At 44.3% G+C, this 17,769-nt stretch overlaps 1 pseudogene; it reads left to right on the forward strand.

The window, feature by feature from the left end:
- Positions 1 to 15,018: 15,018 nt before the first annotated feature.
- Positions 15,019 to 15,086, forward strand: LOC136170190 (U4 spliceosomal RNA; annotated as a pseudogene).
- The last annotated feature ends 2,683 nt before the right edge of the window (positions 15,087 to 17,769 follow it).

The following is a 17,769-nucleotide window of genomic DNA, read 5'->3' on the forward strand; positions in this document are numbered from 1 at the left end:
CTGGTGTCATCTGCATATCTGAGGTTATTGATATTTCTGTAGCAATTTTAATTCCAGCTTGTTCTTCATCCAACCCAGCATCTGGCATGGTATACTCTGCATTTAAGTTAAATAAGCAGATTATAATATACAACATTGACGTACTCCTTTCCCAATTTGGAACCTGTCTGTTGTTCCATTTCTAGTTCTGTTGCTTATTGATCTGCATACAGATTTCTCTGGAAGCAGGTAAGGTGGTCTGATATTCGCATCTCTTTAAGAATCTTCCATAGTTTGTTGTGATCCACACAGTCAAAGGCTTTGGTACCATAGTCAATAAAGCAGTAGATGTTTTTCTGGAACTCTCTTGCATTTTCAATGATCCAGTGGATGTTGGCAATTTAATCTATGGTTCCTCTGCCTTTTCTAAATCCAGTTTGAACATCTGGAAGTTCACAGCTCACGTATTGCTGAAGCCTGGCTTGGAGAATTTTGAGCATTAATTTTCTAGTGTGTGAGATTAGTGCAATTGTGTGGTAGTCTGATCATTCTTTGGCATTGCCTTTCTTTGGGATTGGAATGAAAACTGACCCTTTCCAGTTCTGTGGCCAATGCTGAGTTTTCCAAATTTGCTGACATATTGAGTGCAGCACTTTCACAGCATCATCTTTCAGGATTTGAAACAGCTCAACTGGAATTCCATCACCTCCACTAGCTTTGTACATAGTGAGGCTTCCTAAGGCCTACTTGACTTCACATTCCAGGATGTCCGGCTCTAGGTGAGTGATCACACCTCATGGTTATCTGGGTCATGGAGATCTTTTTTGTATAGTTTTTCTGTGTATTCTTGCCACCTCTTCTTAATCTCTTCTGCTTCTGTTAGGTCCATACTGTTTCTGTCCTCTATTGTGCCCATCTTTGCATGAAATGTTCCCTAGGTATCACTAATTTTCTTGAAGAGATATCTAGTCTTTCCCATTCTATTGGTTTCCTCTATTTCTTTGTATTGATCATGTAGGAAGGGTTTCTTATTTCTCCTTGCTATTCCTTGGAACTCTGCATTCAGATGGGTATATCTTTCCTTTTCTCCTTTGCCTTTTGCTTCTCTCCTTTTCTCGACTATTTGTAAGGCCTCCTCAGACTACCATTTTGCCTTTTAGCATTTCTTTTTCTTGGGAATGGTCTTGATCACTGCCTCTTGTACAATGTCATGAACCTCCATCCATAGTTCTTCAGGCACTCTGTCTACCAGATATAAACCCTTGAATCTATTTGTCATTTCCACTGTATAATCATAAGGGATTTGATTTAGGTCATATCTGAATGGTCTAGTGGTTTTCCCTATTTTCTTCAATTTACGTCTGAATCTGGCAATAAGGAGTTCATGATCTGAGCCACAGTCAGCTCCCAGTCTTGTTTTTGCTGACTGTATAGAGCTTCTCCATCTTTGGCTGCAAAGAATGTAATCAATCTGATTTCAGTATCAACCATCTGGTGATGTCCATGTGTAGAGTCTTCTCTTTTGTTGTTGGAAGAGGGTGTTTGCTATGACCAGTGTGTTCTCTTGGCAGAACTCTGTTAGCCTTTGCCCTGCCTCATTCTGTACTCTAAGGCCAAATTTGCCTGTTACTGCAGGTGTTTCTTGACTTCCTACTTTTGCATTCCAGTCCCCTATAATGAAAAGGACATCTTTTTGGGGTTTTAGTTCTAGAAGGTCTCGTAGGTCTTAATAGAACCATTCAACTTCAGCTTCTTCGGCATTATTAGTTGGAGCATAGACTTGGATTACTGTTATATTCAACAATTTGCCTTGGAAACTGACAGAGGTCATTCTGTCATTTTTGAGACTGCACCCAAGTACTGCATTTTGGACTCTTTTGTTGATTATGACAGCTACTCCATTTCTTATAAGAGATTCTTGCCCACAGTAGTAAGTATAATGGTCATCTGAGTTAAATTCACCCATTCCAGTGCATTTTAGTTCACTGATTCCAAAAATGTTGATATTCACTCTGCCATCTTCTGTTTGACCACTTCCAATTTACCTTGATTCATGGACCTAACATTCCAGATTCCTATGCAATATTGCTCTTTACAGCATCGGACTTTACTTCTATCACGTCATATCCACAGCGGGTTGTTGTTTTTGCTTTGGCTCCATTGCTTCATTCTTTTTGGAGTTATTTCTCCACTGATCTCCAGAATCATATTGGGCACCCACCAACCTGGGGAGTTCCTCTTTCAGTGTTGTATCTTTTTGCCTTTTCGTATTTTTCATGGGGTTCTCAAGGCAAGAATACTGAAGTGGTTTGCCATTGCCCTCTCCAGTGAACCATATTTTGTTAGAACTCTCCGCCATGACCCGTCTGCCTTGGGTGGCACTACACAGCATGGTTCATAGTTTTATTGAGTTAAACAAGGCTGTGGTCCATGTGATCAGTTTGATTAGTTTTTGTGATTGTGGTTTTCCTCTGTCTGCCCTCTGATGGAAAAGGACAATCAGCTTATGGAAGCTTCCTGATGGGAGAGACTGACTGTGAGGGAAACTGGGTCTTGCTCTGATGGGCAGGGCCATGCTCAGTTAATCTTTAATCCAATTTTCTGTTGATGGGTGGGGCTGTGTTCCCTCCCTGTTGTCTAAGCTGAGACCAAACTATGGTGGTCTCAGGTGGACCCACAAACTGCAAATAATTATACCAAATAAATCCTCACACTATTAAGAAAGTTCTAGAATGAACACAGATTTCCCAACCTGGGGATCTGGCAAAGGGACTGGGAACCCCCAGGAATTTGACTTTGGAGACCAGTGGGATTTCATTACAGAACTTACACAGGACTGGGGAAACAGACTCTTGGAAGACACAAACAAAACCTTGTGCACACCAGGACCCAGGAGGAAGGAGCAGTGACCCCACAAGAGACTGAGACAGACTTTCCTGTGAGTGTCCAGGAGTCTCGGGCAGAGGTGCAGGTAGGCAGTGGCCTGCTGCAGGGTCTGGGGCACTGAGGGCAGCAGTGTGTGCGTGGGACCTTTTAAAGGAGGTCGCCATTACGTCTTCATTATGTCCACCATAGTTTGGTCTCAGCTGAAATAACAGGGAAGGAACACAGTTCTACCCATCAACAGAAAATTTTTTCCTAATTTGACTTTTATTTTATATGAAAGTATAGTAGATTTACTTGTTGTGTTAGTTTCATGTATACAGCAATGTGATTCAGTTATACAAATTCAAAACAACAGAATGGTAAAGACTAGAGATCTTTTCAAGAAAATTAGAGATACCAAGGGAACATATCATGTAAAGATGGACTCGATAAAGGACAGAATGGTATGGACCACAGTAGCAGAAGATATTAAGAAGAGGTGGCAAGAATACACAGAAGAACTGTACAAAAAAGATCTTCACGACCCAGATAATCATGATGGTGTGATCACTCACCTAGAGCCAGACATCCTGGAATGTGAAGTCGAGTAGGACTTAGAAAGTATATCACTATGAACAAAGCTAGTGGAGGTGATGGACTTCCAATTGAGCTATTTCAAATCCTGAAAGACGATGCTGTGAAAGTGCTGCACCCAATATGCCAACACATTTGGAAAACTCAGCAGTGGCCACAGAACTAGAAAAGGTCAGTTTTCATTCCAGTCCCAAAGAATGCTCAAACTACCACACAATAGCACTCACCTCACACGCTAGTAAAGTAATGCTCAAAATTCTCCAAGCCAGGCTTCAGTAATATGTGAACCGTGAACTTCCAGATGATCAAGCTGACTCTAGAAAAGGCAGAGGAACCAGAGATCAAATTTCCAACATCCACTGGATCATAGAAATAGCAAGAGAGTTCCAGAAAAGTATCTATTTCTGCTTTATTGACTATGCCAAAGCCTTTGACTGGGTGGATCACAATAAACTGTGGAAAATTCTGAAAGGGATGGGAATACCAGACCACCTGATCCACCTCTTGAGAAACCTGTATGCAGGTCAGGAAGCAACAGTTAGAACTGGACATGGAACAACAGACTGGTTCCAAATAGGAAAAGGAGTGTGTCATGGCTGTATATTGTCACCTTGCTTATTTAACTTATATGCAGAGTACATCATGAGAAATGCTGGGCTGGAGGAAACACAAACTGGAATCAAGATTGCCTGGAGAAATATCAATAACCTCTGATACGCAGATGACACCACCCTTGTGGTGGAAAGTGAAGAAGATCTAAAGAGCCTCTGGATGAAAGTGAAAGAGGAGATTGAAAAAGTTGGCTTAAAGTTCAACATTCAGAAAACTAAGATCATGGCATCTGGTCCCATCACTTCATGGCAAATAGATGGGGAAACAGTGGAAACAGTGTCAGACTTTATTTTGGGGGGCTTTAAAATCACTGCAGATGGTGACTGCAGCCATGAAATTAAAAGACGCTTGCTTCTTGGAAGAAAAACTATGACCAAACTAGACAGCATATTAAAAAGCAAAGACATTACTATGCCAACAAAGGTCCATGTCATCAAAACTATGGTTTTTCCAGTAGTCATGAATGGATCTGAGAGTTGGACTATAAAGAAAGCTGAGCACCGAAGAATTGATGTTTTTGAACTGTGGTGTTGGAGAAGACTCTTGAGAGTCCCTTGGACTACAAGGAGATCCAAGCAATCAATCCTCAATGAAATCAACCCTGGGTGTTCATTGGAAGGACTGATGCTGAAGCTGAAACTCCAAAACTTTGGCCACTGATGCAAAGAACTGACTCATCAGAAAAGACCCTAATGCTGGGAAAGACTGAAGGCAGAAGGAGATGGGGACGACAGAGGATGAGATGGTTGGATGGCATCACCAATTCTATGGAGATGAGTTTGAGCAAGCTCTGGGAGACGGTGATGGATGGGGAAGCCTGGCATGCTGCAATCTGTGGGGTCGCAAAGAGTCGGACACAACTGAGTGACTGAACTGGTGTATAAGTGATATCATGTAATGTCTGTCTTTCTCTGACTCCCTGTTTTGAATCTAATCATTCATTATTTTATTTAATAGCCTATATTGAGCATCATTGACTTCATGAAAATGAATTTGAGCAAGCTCTGGGGGTTGGTGATGGACAGGGGAGCCTGGTGTGCTGCAGTCCATGGGATGGCAAAGAGTCAGACACAACTGAGTAACTGAACTGAACTGATTGAGCATTTATCACATACCAGGCCGTTTGGTAGGTATTTGAGTCTATCATGGCTTCCATCCTCAAGGTACCACAATCTCCTGGGAGAGAGGGGTGAGGATATGAGGGAAAACAAAAATAAACAATTTCAGCACATTCACTTAATGAAGGAAATCCTTCCTGCTAATATTTCTTCCTGGAATATATCTGTCATCAATAAGCAAGAAATCCAGGCCCTGGAAAATGTGCTGTGAGCAGCCGTGATTTGGGGAAAGGCTACTTACTCACGTCAGCCACTCCTCGCAGCAGTACCGTATCTGCATGGCTATCCCAGACACACAGACAAGGGGGGAAAGGCCCGAGATGGTGCGGGCGTTCCCGAGGTCACATTGGGGGAAAATGGCATAATCAGGTCCTATCAATGCATTTATCAGACCTGAGAGCAGAACTCTCTTGACCTTGCCACCTCATTTCCGTCATTGAGAAGGTGATAGAAGAAAGGAAAATCCATATGTGAAGAAAGTTTGAAAGAGTAACACCTCTAATTATTACTGCTGTGGTTTTAGAAATTCAATTCAATAGTACTGGATAGAGTTTAGTAACTTTCTAGGTGTGTAGATGGCCTGGGCAAGGTTAGATGGGTGATTCCTCCTTATAAAGCCTGAAAGAAACCCTGTAAAGAGATTCCACTCTAGCCTTCTCAGATTTTAATGCTTAGTTTATCTAAAGGGGACCCTGGTAGCATGTAGGATGCTAGATCCAAATCTAGCAGGTTGTAGATTTTTCTTTGGAGGGGGGGGGGGGGGAGTTGTGTTTAGTTTTTACTTTTTGGCTGCAGCATGTGAAATCTGAGCTCCATGACCAGGGATCAAACCCTCGCCCTGTGCATTGTAAGTGTGGAGTCTTAATCACTGGACTACCAGAGAAGTCCCTCGGCTGCTAGATTCTGGGATGAGATTTTGTTAGACCTTAAACCCAGAAGCACTGATGGCATCAGGGGACTCAGAACACCACACCTCCCTCCAGGGCTGAGCTGTCACGGAACACCGAGTGTGCTGTTTTCCCCGGCTGCTGGGTCTATCGTCCCACTCGGAACCTTACGCTGTGTCGGCGCTAGCATTAAATGTCTGTCTGTCTGTCTGCCTGAAGTTGGTGAAAGTGTTAGGAATCCAAGGATATGGGAATCAGAATCTGCCTGCCAATGCAGGAGACACAGGTGCAACCCCTGGGCTGGGAAGGGTTCGACCTCTTTTCCAACGAGTCATGTCACATCGTACATGACTACTGGAAAAACCATAACTTTGGGTTTCCCAGGTGGCACTAGCAGTAAAGAACCTGCTTCCCAGTGCAGGAGGCATAAGAGATGCAGGTTTGATCCCTAGGTTGGGAGGATCCTCTGGAGGAGGAAATGGCAACCCACTTCAGTATTTTTGCCTGGAGAATCCCTCAGACAGAGGAGCCTGGTAGACCACAGTCCATAGGGTCGCACAGATTGGGCATGACTGAAGTGACTTAGCACATGCTACACACAGTAACAAATAAGACTAACAAATTTCAATGTTTATGATAATAAAGACTTATTTCTCACTCCTATGTCCCAAAATGACTCAACTGCCAATTTGTTCCATAACTTCATACTGAAACCAGATTCTCCAGGGAAAAGTCGTTTTCTGAAGTAGCCTCTCCAGGGAATGTTTCAGGTCAAGGAGACAGAGGGAAAGAAAGATGGCAAACCATGTTCTTAGTGTCACTTCTGCCCACTTCCCGTTGGCCAAGGGGGCCCATAGCTGCTCTGGAGTTCAACAGGACAGGCTTTTATAATCCTCTCAGGGAGGAGGATCAGAATATTTGGTGGTGAGTAGATCAGTCTACTACAATGAGTCAAGACTTCTAAGGGACATATTTGGGTCTAAAATCAGAAGCCACGTGCAGTGGGTAAAAGTGGAGGCTGAATTAGCAGGGAAGACCAGTGAAGCGGGACTCCACCAAAACTGGAGGAATACAGGAACTCAGAGCAAGGGTGACCCAAGGGTGGTGGCCATGGATACCCTGGGTGGTTTTCATCCATTGACCAGTGACTGGCTGGGACATGGATGAACTGGATGAATGTGCAGCCTGGGGAGCAGAACTCATTAGGGTTCATCAGGGCAGTGTGAGCCACCCTTTTTGCTGGACTGGATCAGAATTGCCCTCACACTGTCTTGTCTTCAACTCTGTAGACACTGGTCACCCTGAAGGAACTGAGGCAGCACGCTGTTACACTAGTGATGGGTTCTAGAACGCTTCCTATGTCTACAGCCTTAAAGTGTCCTTTTAGAAACTTAAATCTTTTTTTTTTAACTTTATACATCATGTTAGCAGTAACATGATGTATAAAGAGAGCTCCAACTCACTTTAAAGGGTTTTTGATAAAGTGAAAGTGTTAGTTAGTCCGTGTCTGCCTCTTTGCAACCCCATGGACTGTAGCCTGCCAGGCTCCTCCTCTCTCTTCAGGCAAGAATACTGGAGTGGGTAGCCATTCCCTTCTCCAGGGGACCTTCCTGACCCAGGGATCAAACTGGGTCTCCTGCATTGCAGGCAGACTCTTTAACATCTAAGCCAGCAGGGAAGCCCAAAGAGATGGTGCAATTAGGAAAGACTTGTAGATAGTAACATGTCTGTGATAAATAATGATTTACAATGACAGTAATCAAGATTGTTAGCTTTGTTTACTTTTCCATTACCTAGAGCAATAGGAAGGTATACTCTGCTCAAAGAAGAAAAGGCAAAGAGGGAGTCAGATCAGAGAGAGAAACACAGGATCTAATGACTGGCCTTTCAGACCTTGAGAAAAAGCAGAAAGTGAGTTTGGTTCAGCACTGTCCACCATTCCTGCATTTAGTGTTCATCTCACCAGTCGGGGACACGTTGCCCGCTCCCCCAGTGCCCTCTTGCGTCCCCTGCAGCACTCATTCAGACCTGCTGGGTGGAGTAGACCCAGATTAGACCCTCTCAAGCTAGGGTCTCAGTCTCTAACATTCTCTCTTCTCCACTATCAAAATTTCCATTCAGTTCCCTTGTTTGGGGACTTTGCTTAAGAACAATACCCGAGGAATCTGTAGATAGACTAATTCAGACTAAAGTATAAAAGACCATAATCGGTCAACAGGTTAACCTTTTCCAGGAATATTTGCATTTTAAAGTTTTCCCAGGAAAACACTTTGACTAAACAAATAGTGCCATAATAGTGGAATATAAGGCAGAGTGGCTTGCCTGTGGGGGAACTCTTTTGTTAGGGGGTCTTTTCTGGATCATTCCCAGTCCCTTCTAAACAACCTGTGTTTATCACATCCTCATTTGTTGGCACCCAGCTTGATACACAATTCAAGCCGCCTGGACGCTGATGGCTTCTGCACATTACGGGGCTCCTTCCAGCCAGACTCTGAATTTCAAGTGCCATTGCCAGGAAGAAACTAGTAATTATAACTCCACACATAGCATCAGGCTTCACAACAAGAAAATCGTGATCTCTTAAGCACTTTCTTATGGATTAGCATGTTAGTCGCTAAGTTGTGTCTTTGTGATCCCAGGGACTGCAGTCCGCCAGTCTCCTCTGTCCATGGGATTTTCCAGGCAAGAACACTGGAGTGGGTTGCACTTTCCTTCCCCAGGGCCTCTTCCAGACCCAGGAAGAGGGTGGAATCTGTATCTCCTGCACTGGCAGGTAGATGCCCACCTGGGAAGCCCATGGATTAATATAATTAATCCTTACAAAGTCCACGATGGGGGCAGGTCAGGTTTGTTGCTCCCACTTAACAGAATCAGGAACTGAGATTCAGAGACGTTAAGTAACTTTTCTAAGGTCACACAGCCAGTCTCCCTATGCCTATGCCAGTTCATGTCCTTCATGCGATGCTGCTCTTTCAGCCTCAAGCACTACCTGGACTTCACGTACTTGGGATTTGGGTCGAGCAGGGCCAAGTGCAAGACGGTAGGGGTGGTGTCATCAGCCAGAGTCCGGGGTGTGTGGCCCCACCTCCTCTAGCTTAGCAGCGGGGTTGGCGGTGGAGAGACAGGGACCGCTTTCTATATTGGTTTTCTGCATCTGTGTGGGTATTGACTTCCTTCTCAAAGGGTTCCATCTGCCTTCTACCTAATTATGTTACTAATCTTCATCCCAGTCCTTTGAGGATTTTTATCCCCGTTCTATAGAAGTGCATGTTTCCAGGGTTACCAGAAATCCAGAGGTTGAAGCCTTTCTCTGGCTTTCTTGTAAAAGTCCTTGTCAGTGGACATCTGACTTTTCTCCACTTTTGTTTTCTGGATGGTGTGTCTCTCACCACTTTTCTGTTTTATTTGTTCTTGCAATTAATTTGTTAAGAATAATCCCTGAGAAGCTGTTTTGTGCAGAAGAGATTGTAAAATAACTTACAGGCCCTGTGTCCTCAGTGACTCTTAAAAAAGAAAAGCCAACAGCTCCTACAGCAAGGGCAACATCACGGGCGGGGGTGGGGAGCACCCTGCTCTTGCAATCAGCAGAGTGGGGGGCGGAATTAGGTCTCTGTTTCTCAGTGACTAGCTGTGTGGTCCTGATATAGTTGAGTAAAGACTTCCATCTGAGTCTCAGCGGCTTCCTCCGTGTGATGGGGAAATAGTAACAGCCACTTTGATCTGGGAGGATGCGAAGGGAGGCTCCATCATGGGGGTTCCTCAGACCTCAATGTGTTTAAGAATCACTTGTGGGAAAGGCAGCTGAAAATGCAGATTCTGAATCACTAAGTCTGAAGTGAAGGCTGAGAATCTGATTTCTACCAAACTCTCAAATGGTGGGACCCAGGCTGAGAACCACTGTCTGCAGAAATCTAGGACCAGCATGTGGCCACAGCCACCCGTGAGTGTCCGAACGCTGAAGGGTGAGAGCATCATAGCAGCATTTGTAAAGCTTCCTTGATTCATATGTAAGACCTGCCGCAGAGCAGTGTTTAAATAGATTTATTTTTTATATTTTCTTATTACAGAAGTAATGAGTAATTTTTTTCCACTGAGCAAAACAGCCTTGTGTTTCCTCCCACATTCCAGCTCCCCACTTCTTGTAACATCTTTTCCAACTGAGAATCAAGGCCCAAGGAGCTGACCCACACTGAGAACAAGGCAGGAGCCAGGCCAGAGCCCTCAGGGCCGAGCTCTAGACCAGCGGCGCTCCCGGCGCGGGCGGAAGCACTCAGCCTAAGACAGCAGAGGCCACGGGACGGAATCAGGAAGAAGCCCTGAAGCAGCAATCGAGAGCCACACAGAGTCAGCTCCTCCCAGCAACTTGGTGAGCACAAGACCTTCGTGGCTCCAGACACCGACACACTTCTCAGCCATTCCAGGGCTCAGGGTGGCATTTCCTGCTCCCTCCTCCGAGCAGGGCATCGGTGGCTGGCTGGAGGGCAGGATTCCTGGGGCAGCACTCATTACAGAAGGAATGAGTATGTTCTTATTATAGAAGTACATGAGTTGTGGACACAAGGCTAACTCACACCCTAGCACTTCCCTTGGCTGACACTGAGACTGATTTATAGCGCTAGGGGCTAAAGGTTTGACAATATCCTAGCATCCTACCACACAAACAGTTAAATTAAACTCAATCCCCAGGACTTGCGTGACTAAAACAATTAACTATTTCAGTCTACCTGGAAGACCTGTCAGTACGAAGTAGTAGGAAGTAGACAAATTTGGGAAGTGGAAACTGTATTTCAAAAATAAGTCCCACTGAATGTAAATTAGTACAGCTCTTATGGAGAAAAGTATGGAGGTCCCTTAAAAAACTAAAAACAGAGCTACCAAAAGTCCCTGCAATCCCCCTCCTGGACATATATCCAGAGAAAGACACAGTTTGAAAGGATACATGCACACCAATGTTCATTGCAGCCCGGTACACAATGGCTAAGACGTGGAAACAACCTGAATGTCCATCAGCAGAGGAATGGCTAAAGATATGGTGCATATATACAACGGAATATCACTCAGCCATTGAAAAGAATGAAATAATGCCATTTGCAGCAACATGGATGGACCTAGAGACTGTCACACCGAGTGAAGTAAGTCAGACAGAGAAGGAAAAATATTGTATGGCATCCCTTATATGTATGCTCTAAAAAGAAATGATACGAATGATCCTACCAAGCAGAAAGAGACTCACAAACGTGGAGAATTAACTTATGGTTGCTGTGGGCAGGGATGGGGTGAAGGGACATTTAGGGAGTTTGGGATTGACATGTACACACCGCTATGTTTAAAATGGATAACCAACAAGGAGCTACTGTACAGCACATGGAACTCTGCTCAATGTTGTGTGGTGGTCTGGATGGTAGATAAGTTTGGGGGAGAATGGATATGTGTGTACGTATGGCTGGGCCCCTTCCCTGTTCACCTGAAATTGTCAGAACATTGTTTATTATTTGACTATACCACAATACAAAATAAAAAGTAAAAAAAAAAAGTCCCACCAACTGTTTACATTATCACATAAATTGTTGCTTGGGATGGCGAGAAGTTAGCTGTTTCTATTTGCCATAAAGTTTGATGGATTTTTGGCCTAGAGAAAAACTTTCTCTTTCCTCATTTGTAGGAAGCAAGCAAAGTTCTCATTATGATCAACATCATATTCATTTGTATTCCACGTCCAAATTCTCCATCCCACCCCTAGGCATGGGACAATCTTGGGAAGGGTTGTAGACCAACCATGCTGCTAATCCCAGGCTCTGTCATCTTCAGAATGATAAGCCAAAATTGCACAGTGCTTTTTGGTTTAAAAAGCACTTTCATTTTACATTCGATCATTATGACTCTGCTTTAAGCCAGATAATATTATCTTCATTTTCAGTTTTGGAGAGCTTATGTGATGTGTCCAAGATCATACTGACAGGGACAGATCTCAAAGGCAGAACTGTCTTTTGACCACTTTTTTATTGATCTTTCCACAATAATATATCTGCCCTTGCTCTAGCAGGATATCTTTTCAACCCTATATTCACATTAGAAGTTTTTAAAAATTACTGGTGTCCAGGTCCTATCCCAGATCAACTAAGTCAGAATCTTTGGGATGGAGCCAAAATCCATCTGCATTAAAAAAAATTGTGAGAGTGATTCTAATGTGCCTCCAGAAGTGAGAAGTCACTTCTCAGGAATAAGTTTTGGGAACTGCTAGAGGAAATATATATATTTTGTCAAAAAGAGATATCTGTTTATGAAGGGATAGATACAGTCATAGTACTTGGTTCTTTGTATGTGCGATTTCTGGTACCTTGTTCAAGGCCAGGTAGAGGGGTGGGAAACCGAAGTCACAGCATCCCTGTTACGGTCAGTTGCTCTGTTGCTCATCTGACTGCCTTATACCTCGATAAGACAGGTATTACTAATATTATGTCATTTGACAGAGGAAGGCATTGAGACATACCAACGTTAAGTAATTCTTGCAAGGTCACACAACTTGTAAGTATCAGATTTGGGATCTGAACCCGTATCTGTCAAGTGTATGCATGCTAAGTTGTATCTGACTCTTTGCAACACTATGGACCGTAGCCCACCAGGCTCCTCTGTCCATGGATTTCTCCAGGCAAGAATAGTGTAGTGGGTTGCCATGACCTCCTCCAGGGGATATTTCTGACCCAGGGATGGAACCCAAGTCTCATGTTTCCTGCATTGACAGGTAGGTTCTTTTCCACTTGCGCCACCTGGGAAGCACCTCTAGCTGTCAGTGCCAAAGCCCAAATGTGTTCTGCCATGCTGATGGTTCTAAACCCTGGCTGACATTTGCAGCAATGTGGATGAACCCAGACAGTATCGTACTAAGTGAAGTAAGTCAGACAAAGACAAATATCATATGATGCCACTTATATGTGGAATCTAAAAAAAAAGGTGCAAATGAACTTATTTACAAAACAGACTCACGGACATAGGAAGCAAACTTATGGTTATCGAAGGGGAAAGGGGATGGGAGAGGGATAAACTAGGAGTTTGGGCTTAGCAGAAACAAACCACTATCTATAAAACAGACAAGAAACACGGCCCTGCTGTAGAGCATAGGGAACTATTGATACAGTCAGTATCCTGTTATAAACATAATGGAAAAGAATACGAAATAAGTGAAAAAAGCCTTGACTGAGATTCTGATTATCTGGACTGGAGTAAGGGCAAGACATCAGTATGTTTCAAAAGCCTCCCAGGAAACCCTAATGAGTAGTCAAGGTTGAGAGTCACTGCCCAGCACTATCCTGCCTTTCCAAACGCTCAGAACACATTCATTGAACTTGAGGGTATTGGGGAAGAACTACATCCATCCACACACATCTCTCCCCATCCCTCTAATGCACGCTAGAAGGGAAAAACACTGTCATTCCATAGTCAACACTTTTTAGAACAGGGAATCTAGTCATTTAAATGTCCATGTCGAGCCTTTCTTGAGAACTTGTGCCCGAGGGCCTGTATTTCCGGGTGACTGGTCAGAGGGAGGTGGCACAGAGTGGGGAGGAGAAGCTCAGAAAGCTGGGCCGGGGGATCACAAAGACAAACTTGGACGTCTTTACAGTTTTACCTGGAGTCAGTCTGCAGTAGGAAGCAGTCAAGTCTTAGCAAGCAGTTGTGGTCATTCAGGCCAGACTGTATAGGGGGTAGCCTTGCAACTGGGAGATTATTAAGAAGTTTTTGTTGTTCAATCATTAAGTTGTGTCTGACTCTTTGTGACCCCATGGACTGCAGCACATCAGGCTTCCCTGTCCTTCACTGGCTCCCAGAGTTTGTTCAAACTCATGTCCATTGAGTCTGTGATGCCATCCAACTGTCTTATCCTCTGCCATTCCCTTCAGAGGTTTGAGCGCTCAGTCGCTCAGTCATGTCTGACTCTTTGTGACTCCATGAACCATTCCCACCAGGCTCCTCTATCCATGGGGTTTTCCAGGCAAGAATACTGGAGTGGGTTGCCATTTCTTTCTCTACTGAAGAGGTTAAAAGCACCTTCTGTTCCCGAGTCCTAGCCTGACCTCTGGGAGGATGGATCTGTATGCTGAGGGGACACATTCCCCCTCGGATGGCTGCTGGCTCCACTAGCCCTCAGCGAGGCCCGCGTGCACATGCAGCAGTGCAGAGGCTTCAGTCTCAGGAAAACTGATTGCTGGGCACTCGCACTGCTTCCAAAAGCCACGACCAAGTTATCAGTGTTATTTAAGATGACAATTAAGAGCTTCAGAATTATTCCTGTGAGGGAAGACATGGGGAGAGACTCGCATCGCTCTATGAGTATTCCGACCATGTTAGAAGAAAACACAGTATCAATTTTTACATCAATCTTTGAAATTTTTCCAAATACAAAATTCTTAGTCTGTTGCCGTCAACTGGTTGCTCTCAATCTTCCTTGAACCTGAGACTCCAACCTTTCAATATCAGATTAAGGGTCTTAGCTCAGTGACACCAACCTTGAGAAAGGAAACCTTAAGATCTGGATTAGACTGGGTCCAGGTGAATTTGTTTTTAGCCAAAGATTATATGCTGCAAAGATTATAAGCAGAAGGAGAATCATACTTCAGTTAAACATCTTGGATCTTGTAAGCCAACATTTTAGGAAGGTCCCTTAACCCCTGTGGATGACGTTTGAACTGAATTCAAGAACTGCTGCTGAAAGAATATTTAACTACAAGATGCAAAATGGAGTAAAAGTGAAAGTGATAGTCACTCAGTCGTGTCTGACTCTTTGCGATGCCATGGACTATACAGCTGATGGAATTCTCCAGGTGAGATTACTGGAGTGGGTAGCCTTTCCCTTCTCCAGAGGATCTCCCCAACCCAGGGATCGAACCCAGGTCTCCTACATTGCAGGCTGATTTTTTACCAGCTGAGACACAACAGAAGCCCAAGAATACTGGAATGGGTAGCCTAGCTTTGCGCAGTGGCAGTATCGTAGCCAATGAGGTTTATCCAAGGCGCGATTATTGCTAATTGGAATGGGTAGCCTATTCCTTCTCCACCAGATCTTCCTGACCCAGGAATCGATCTAGAGTCTCCTGCATTGCAGGCAGATTCTTAACCAACTGAGCTATCAGGGACTAATCATATGTTCATCAAACATTAATCAAGCTGTTACTCTGTGCTAGGTTCTGACCTAAGGTGGGGGTATGAAGATAAGTAAGTTGCTGCTACCTTCATCCCAGAGGTGTCTAATCCAGTGGGAAGACTCGAAATGTTTCCTCAGCCTCCCCTGAAAAATAAGAGCAGTGTTTCCACAGCCATTTATCAAGAGAAAGAGGAGGTAGCTGACATGCATTTTGTTAGCTCTCTATGACTCCTTCCTCCTGAGACCTGAGCCACACAAGGAAGCAGATTGCAAGAAGCCCAGTTTATTGGTACCTCCTGACACTGAGAGGGTTTAGCTACAGCACTTCTGGGAGCTCTTCAAGGTAGTGATAATGCTTGCTGACTTCTGTGGTGTTCTCTGGGTTCACTTTATAAAGAGGAAGGGGAAGGGGCTCGCTCTGATATAGTGACCCTTTAATTTGGCCCCTTAGAGTCACAGACATCTCTTCTGGATCATATGCCTTACAGGCACTGTTTGGGTCATTTCACCTAGGTGAGGATAATCCATCATAGCAAGAGGAAATCTACTGTTTCCCTGTTTTTCCATTATTATAGTGTAGCTCACTTAACTGGGGAAAGAATTTTGGGTCTTGACCTTCCACTCAATAAGACATAGAGTAGGACTCCATCAGGCCAAGGGAAGGGTAAAACCTGGAACATCTGGGTCTAGGCATTAACCTAGACTACTGGGTGAGGGTGAGCCAAAGACCCATGGGAATATATCAGTGGACAGAACAGAAAGAAGTCAGGTGACTCAGAAGTCTAGGAGCCAGGGATCAAATGGGTTAATTTTCTGATCAGAAATAGGCTAACAGTGAGAGGGCTGGGGATCACAGAGAGCCATGACCCTCTTAGCTGCCGAGGTCAGGGTCAGACAAGGAGTTCAGAGAGGTGAGGGATCTTGGCAGCTGGCTTTCTTTTTATTTTCCCACTTCCCCTTGGCAGCTGTCTTGATAGGAATAAGGTCAACATTTGGGTGTGTGTTTGAGCCTAGATTCGAGCTGAGAGGTAAGAAGGAAAAGTCACTGGTTAGGGAAAGGAAAATAGAGGCTATGGATTCTTAGCAAGCTGTTTCTATGTTTTAAAGCAGAGTAAATCCTTCCATATATGTTCTTAGCCTTATTATTAGATTAATCTCTGTGTGTGTATGTGTGTATATATATACATGTACATACATACATGCTGCTGCTACTGCTGCTAAGTCGCTTCAGTCATGTCCAACTCTGTGCGACCCCACAGACGGCAGCCCACCAGGCTCCGCCGTCCCTGGGATTCTCCAGGCAAGAACACTGGAATGGGTTGCCATTTCCTTCTCCAATGCATTAAAGTGAAAAGTGAAAGTGAAGTCGCTTAGTCCTGTCTGACTCCCAGCGACCCCATGGACTGCAGCCTACCAGACTCCCCCGTCCGTGGGATTTTCCAGGCGAGAGTGCTGGAGTGGGTTGCCATTGCCTTCTCCACATACAAACATAGATACATGTAATTTTTTTTTTTCATATTACCCACCGAGCAGACTTGGAGGCTTCCAGGGCAGGGGCTGTTGGACACACAGTAGGTGTTATTTGCTTTATCCAGCTCCTAGTGCAAGGTTCTTTACTGACCCCTGAGGTGTCCACGTGGAAGTGCAGACACATAGAAGTGACATCTCTACAGTTACCCAGGTGCTTTTTGCGCCCGTGCCTCTGACGCCAGGGTCACAGTGGCTTGCAAAGCAGTGTACAATGCTAGAGACTTTGCTTATATGTCCCACCAAAGTGTCCTAGGGAATAATATTTACTGAGAACTGTGGCAGGTTTGACCCTGTACTCATGCTGCTGACCTCAGTGAAAAGCACCATCAGTGCCGCAGATTTTACAAAAGCAGCCCCAAGGACGTGCCTCTCCTCCTCCCATTGGTGATGAGTTGTTCTCTGGCAGCTCCTGGTATTCTGCTCCAGGCCTTTTATTTGGATTTTTCCACTGGGCTGTCAATCTTCTAATGAGGCACGACATTTACTCTTCCTAATTCCCCAATCGCTGTGATATGTGAAGCACTCTTAATTGGCTGCTCCGTCTTTATAGTTTTTGTGAAGAAGGGAAAAAAGGGAGGGAGGGTAGGGAAAAAGGAAAAGATCGGGGTGCATTAAGGGAGAGAAATGAAAGTAAAAAAATAGAAGAGAAGTGAGGGAAAATAAGAAAAAAATATGAAACTGTTGACAATTCGAGTTTTCCCTTATTCAGAAAGTGGTTTAAATCCTTCGGAGCTTCTCTTTCAAGCTAGTCCCCTGTCAGAACTTGAAACAACTTCTCTTCCGCCTGGGATACAAGTTGTAGGAAACTGCAAAGACACAAAGGTACGTGCTTATTAATAGAGTCTTTTCCTATTTAGAGTGCGTGTGCTATGTGTCTGTGTCTTTCCCTTAGCAGGGCTGTGGCAACCACTTCTGAGTTTGAAAACCAACGATGAATTCTCTTTCTTTCTCCCCAAACACAGGCTTTGCTTGTAGTTTGTTTTTTCACTGTGATGGCTTCGTGGGCTGGTGCAGAGTACAGCAACGCAGTCATTTATTTCAAGCC

The sequence above is a fragment of the Muntiacus reevesi genome, chromosome 5 (genome assembly GCF_963930625.1).
Source record: "Muntiacus reevesi chromosome 5, mMunRee1.1, whole genome shotgun sequence".
Taxonomy (NCBI): Eukaryota; Metazoa; Chordata; class Mammalia; order Artiodactyla; family Cervidae; genus Muntiacus; species Muntiacus reevesi.